This window comes from Amblyraja radiata, chromosome 25 (genome assembly GCF_010909765.2).
Source record: "Amblyraja radiata isolate CabotCenter1 chromosome 25, sAmbRad1.1.pri, whole genome shotgun sequence".
Classification (NCBI taxonomy): domain Eukaryota; kingdom Metazoa; phylum Chordata; class Chondrichthyes; order Rajiformes; family Rajidae; genus Amblyraja; species Amblyraja radiata.
In genome coordinates, this window is record NC_045980.1 from 19,015,932 (window position 1) to 19,022,081 (window position 6,150).

Genomic DNA, 6,150 nt, shown 5'->3' on the forward strand with positions numbered 1-6,150 from the left:
TGAAAGAGGTAGTGGGCTATCTTGCTGAACTGTAGATACAAGGAACTGCAGATCAGCTTTTCAAAAAAAGACACAAAGTGCTGGAGTAACTCAGCGGGTCAGGCAGCATCTCTGGAGGACAAGGATAGGTAAGGTTTTGTGTCCTTCTTTAGAGTGGACACAAAGTGCTAGGATATGGGCCAAACACAGGCAACGGATCAGGCAGCAACCATGGAGAACATAGAGAGGTGACATTTTGGGTTAGTACCCATGTCCTGACTGCCCCTTGTCCTGAGGTGGGTGAAGAAGGTTTTGGGAAGAAGCCTTAGTTTTAGTATAGCGACCAGTTGACTACCACTATCCTATACACTAGAACCAATTTTACAATTTACCAAAGCCAATTCACCTACAAACCTGTACATCTTTGAAGTGTGGGAGGAAACCGGAGCACCCGGAGAAAATCTACACAGTCACGGGGAGAATATACAAACCCCGTACAGACAGCACCCGTAGTCAAGATCGGACCTCGGTCTCGGACATAGGTTTAAGGTGGGGGGGGGGGAAGATTTAATAGGAACCTGATGGGTAGCTTTTCTACACAAAGGGTGGTGGGTGAATGGAGCGAGCTCCGGAGGAGGTAGATGAGGCAGATACTACGACAACGTTTAAACAGGGATTGGATAGGTTTGGAGGGGTATGGGCCAAATGCTGTCAGGTGGGACTAGTGCAGATGTGATATGTTGGTCGGCATGGGCAGGTTGGGCCGAAGGGTCTGTTTCTGCACTGCATTACTCTATGACTCTTTGACAAATTCAAAATTGGTGTCAAGGAGAGAGAGATGGTCACCTTCCAAGATATTCAGAATGTTTATGAGTTAGTGTTTGAGAATCTTGGGCATATAGCTATTACTTCACATTCAATGCATCAAAATGGGAGAAATTATGTGGGTGAACAGTTAGATTTTGCATTATATTCGCAATAACAAAACTTAATCAAAATTCAGCCATGTGATTCGATGAGAAATTGTTCCACGGTAAAAAACTAAATTACAGCAGTAGCTGTCTCCACCAATCGCAGTCCGATCTCCAATTAAACTGACACTTTCTTCTCAGCATCAAATGCCTTTACAATATTGGTCTTGAGTTTATTGAAAGTTTATGTTCCAAGTTTCCGAATCAGTCTTTAGACTTTAAAGATACAGTGCGGAAACAGGTCCTTCGGCCCACCGAGTCCGTGCTGACCAGCGATCACCCTAACTCTATCCTACACACACTAGGGACAATTTACAATTTTTTACCAAAGCCAATCAATCTATAAAAACTCCAAACTGCTTTTGGAGTGTGGGAGGAAACCGGAGCACCCAGAGAAAACCCATGCGGTCACAGGGTAAACAAACAAACTCTGTACACACAGCACCCATAGTCAGGATCGAACATGGGACTCTGGCACTGTAAGGCAGCAGCTCTTCCGCTGCGCCACCCCGCCTCCCCGAGTCCGAAGAAGTTGTCCTAATCTGAAACACCGTCTGCACATTTACCTCCACAGATGCTGCCTGAACCGCTGAGTTCCTCCAGCACTTTGTGTTCTACTCAAGATTCCAGTACCTGCTATTACTTCACATTAAATGCATCAAAATGGGAGAAATTATGTGGGTGAACAGTTAGATTTTGCATTATATTGTGTCTTCCTTTCATTACTACTTGTCCTTGAATTATGAGAATGTACATTTCAACTTATGGCTTTCCAACCCCTTCCAGCCTGGCCTTGACCCGATGACCGACAAATAATATGCACGACAGTGGATATAAGTGAACATAATTTCCCCTTATTTTGCAAAGACATGCAGCAGCGTTCAGTACTGTGATTATGTTCATCTGAGGGAAAGTGCTTTTCATGCCCTTAAGGATGTAATTAAGCACTTGAAGGGAAATGAATGACTTTTGAACTGTAATTTTGCAGGGAGAATAAGTCATTAGTTTATCATCGTTAAGACCTCATGCACAGCGGTGAAAAGGGAACCAATTGATGTTGACATGAGAAACTGTGGATGCACTCAGAGGGTGGTGGGCATATGAGTGTTTGATGGCTTGATGGCACTGGGCCCGACTCGCTGGAGTTTAGAAGGCTAGGGGGCACCTCACTGAAACTCACCGAATAGTGAAAGGACTGGATTGAGTGGATGTGGAGAGGATGTTCCCACTAGTGTAAGAGTCTAGGACGGCGCAGACTCAGAATAAAAGGACGTACCTTTAGAAATGAGATGTGGAGGAATTTCTTTAGTCAGGGGGGCTGGTGAATCTGTGGAATTCATTACCGCAGATGGCTGTGGAATGAGTGAGAGGGGCAATGTTTAAAGGAACAAGTTTTTTACACAGAGGGTGCTGAGTGCTTCGAATACGCTACCGGGGATGGTAGCAAAGGCAGATACGATAGTGGGATTTAAGAGACCTTTGGATAGGCACATTGATTTGCAGGGAATGGAGGGCAGCACAGTGGCGCAGCGGTAGAATTGCTGCCTCATAGCACCAGAGATACGGGTTATGACTATCAGTGGTGGCGTCTGCACGGAGCTTGTACGTTCTCCCTGTGACCACGTGGGTTCCTCACGCAGTCCCAAGGTGTACAGGCTTGTAGATTAATTGGCTTCGGTAAAGAATTGTAAATTGCCCCAAGCGTGTATGATAGAGCTAGTGTACGGGGTGATTGCTGGTCGGCGTGGACTCGGTGGGCAGAAGGGCCTGTTTCCACTCTGTATGTACCTCTAACATCTAAAGTCTAAAGGATATGGATTATGTGCAAGCAGATATGAGATAGTCTTGGCACAGACATTGTGGGCTGAAGGGCCTGTTCCTGCACTGTACTGTTCCATGTTCTATAGGTACCCAAGCAGGCAGACAAGGATAGGAAGTTGGCAACTCTGACAAGACAACATTCCCTTCACCCTGCCCTGGAAAGACATCCATTTTATCCCAATTTTCTTTCTAGAATTTCGACTGAAACCAGCGGTTATCAATGCAGAATGTCGTGTGCTCAAGGTAGACACAAAGTGCTGGAGTAACGCAGCGGGACAAGCAGCATCTCTGGAGAGAAGGAATGGGCGACATTTCGGGTCGAGGCCCTTCTTCAGACTGTGTGCTCAGGTGCGCTGCTTGGAAGCAACTCTTGAGATTGTTACATTATTAGCAGGTGGAACACATTGCACAAATTAGTGCAAGGTCGGTGTGTGATTTTGCTTTGCAGAAAAAAACATGAAATATGTTAAAAACTGTATTTCTTAATCACGGTTGATAAAATGTGATTTTCCTTCACTAATTCCATTGGCATCTTCAAGGCAATCAAATCATTTCTTGGATTTGGCGTCCAATAACCAGACTTAATCAGCACCTTATTGGTAAGAGCAGAACATTGTAACATTTAGAATTTACTTTTCTCCACCAAAGACATTGCATATTTATGTATAAAAGCACACATGTAATAGTTTTTTATATTTCTCTTCTCTCATCCAAACCTTCAGGAAACTTACGCAACTACTTGGATTGGCGGAGAGAAGTTATGCAAGAAAATGTATTCATCAGAAATATTTGAAGGCAATAAAACCAAGGTTTAAGTTTAGGTTTGTTATTGTCACATGTGCTGAGGCACAGTGGAAAGGCTTGTTTTGCATTCCAAACAGATGAGATAATACTGTACATATATACAATCTAACCAAACTCAAGTACAATAGGTAGAGCAAAGGGGAAGAGAGAGTTAGATACAGCTCTTAGGGCTTGGGGAATCAAGGGATATGGGCAGAAAGCAGGAATGGGGTACTAATTTTGGATGATTAACCATGATGATATTGAATGGTGCTTACTCAAAGGGCCGAATGGCCAACTTCTGTACCTTTTTTCTAAGTTTCTATGTTTCTATACAGAATGTAGAATATATTTCTCAGCATTGTAGTGCATCGGTTCCAGACACAAAGTCCAATGATTGCAATGGGGTAGAGGTGAATCGGATGTTAACCTTAGCTTATGGAAGGACCGTGCAGAAGTCTGGTAACAGAGGGGAAGTAGCTGTTCCTGATTCTGGTGGTGAGCGCTTTCAAGCTTCTGTACCTTCTGCTGGATGGGAGCAGGGAGAAGAAAGAATGACCGAGGTGGGATGAGTCTTTGATTATCTTGGCTGCTTTTCCAAAGCCTCGTGAGATTTTGATGGGGAAAATGGTGGGGAGCCTCGACTGTGTGATGGACTGGGCTACATACCCAAATCTATGAAATTTCTTGCGGTCTAGGGAAAACTGTTATGCAATGCCTCAGTATGTTTCCTATGGTGTATTTGTAGAAGTTGTAAGAGTAAATGTGGGCATGTGGAATTTCCTTGGTCTCGTAAGACACATTGCACAAAATCGGGCACTATTAGTTCTTTCGTGGAGTGCATTATTGCTAAAAAAAAACTGACTAAGAATGTAACAACAGCACTGGGATAGAACTGAATGTTTTCTCTTGAAAGCCTTTAATAAAACTGAAAAGAGATTTTGTGAAAAAAAAATCACTAAAACCCTTTCTTTGTTCCATCAAAACCTTAATCATCTACCTCCAGAGAAACTGAGCAATGTCAGAATGGAGATGCTGTCATTACAGAGGGAGAGTAACAATATTAGAATGATTGTATACAGGGAGAGAGGTGATGTGGAGGCAATAGAGACAGAGGGTTAAAACTATAATTATAAATGCTCCTAACAATGGAATGATTTACAGGGAAGATCAACAATGAAGGAATTAGAGGGGCAAGAGGCAATGGAGAAATTTGAAGAAAGAAAATTGACGCATAGGGACATAGGAGATAGCAGCGCACAACACAAAGTACTGGAGGAAATCTGGAGGTCAGGCAGCATCTGTAGAGGGAATGGACAGACGACATTTCAGTTTGGGACTCTTCTTTACATAGAAACATAGAAACATAGAAACATAGAAATTAGGTGCAGGAGTAGGCCATTCGGCCCTTCGCGCCTGCACCGCCATTCAATATGATCATGGCTGATCATCCAACTCAGTATCCCGTACCTGCCTTCTCTCCATACCCTCTGATCCCCTTAGCCACAAGGGCCACATCTAACTCCCTCTTAAATATAGCCAATGAACTGGCCTCGACTACCCTCTGTGGCAGGGAGTTCCAGAGATTCACCACTCTCTGTGTGAAAAAAGTTCTTCTCATCTCGGTTTTAAAGGATTTCCCCCTTATCCTTAAGCTGTGACCCCTTGTCCTGGACTTCCCCAACATCGGGAGCAATCTTCCTGCATCTAGCCTGTCCAACCCCTTAAGAATTTTGTAAGTTTCTATAAGATCCCCTCTCAATCTCCTAAATTCTAGAGAGTATAAACCAAGTCTATCCAGTCTTTCTTCATAAGACAGTCCTGACATCCCAGGAATCAGTCTGGTGAACCTTCTCTGCACTCCCTCTATGGCAATAATGTCCTTCCTCAGATTTGGAGACCAAAACTGTACGCAATACTCCAGGTGTGGTCTCACCAAGACCCTGTACAACTGCAGTAGAACCTCCCTGCTCCTATACTCAAATCCTTTTGCTATGAAAGCTAACATACCATTCGCTTTCTTCACTGCCTGCTGCACCTGCATGCCTACTTTCAATGACTGGTGTACCATGACACCCAGGTCTCGCTGCATCTCCCCTTTTCCTAGTCGGCCACCATTTAGATAATAGTCTGCTTTCCTGTTTTTGCCACCAAAATGGATAACCTCACAGGGTTATCATAAGGAAGATTGGTCAAAGTTCAGTCAAGGAGATATATTTTTGTGGAATGTGTAGGAAGGAACTGCCGATGCTGGTTTAAACCGAAGATAGACACAAAATGCTGGAGTAACTGAGCGGGACAGGCAGCATCTCTGGAGAGAAGGAATGGGTGACGTGTCGGGTCGAAACCCTTCTTCAGATTCAGTTTTTAAGGAATGTTGGAAGAGATAGCAGGAGGCGGAGAGGTTTAACAAACCATCGATCACTTGTTCACACTGGTTCTATGTTATCCCGCTTTTAATTTAGTTTAGTTTAGTTTAAACATACAGCGCGGAAATATTGCAGATCCTTTGGCCTATCGAATCCGTGCCGGCCAGTGATCCCTGTTACACTAGCACACACAACACACTACGGACAATTTACAATTTTTACCAAAG

The 6,150-nt window shown here is 43.9% G+C and overlaps 1 long non-coding RNA gene across 1 annotated transcript in view; it reads left to right on the forward strand.

The window, feature by feature from the left end:
- The window catches only part of LOC116987200, an 11,255-nt gene extending 7,117 nt beyond the window's left edge, over positions 1-4,138 (forward strand). The window contains exon 3 of the long non-coding RNA XR_004415664.1: positions 4,101-4,138. This is a non-coding gene — a long non-coding RNA (uncharacterized LOC116987200). The remainder of the gene's footprint in view (positions 1-4,100) is intronic.
- Positions 4,139-6,150: the final 2,012 nt, after the last annotated feature.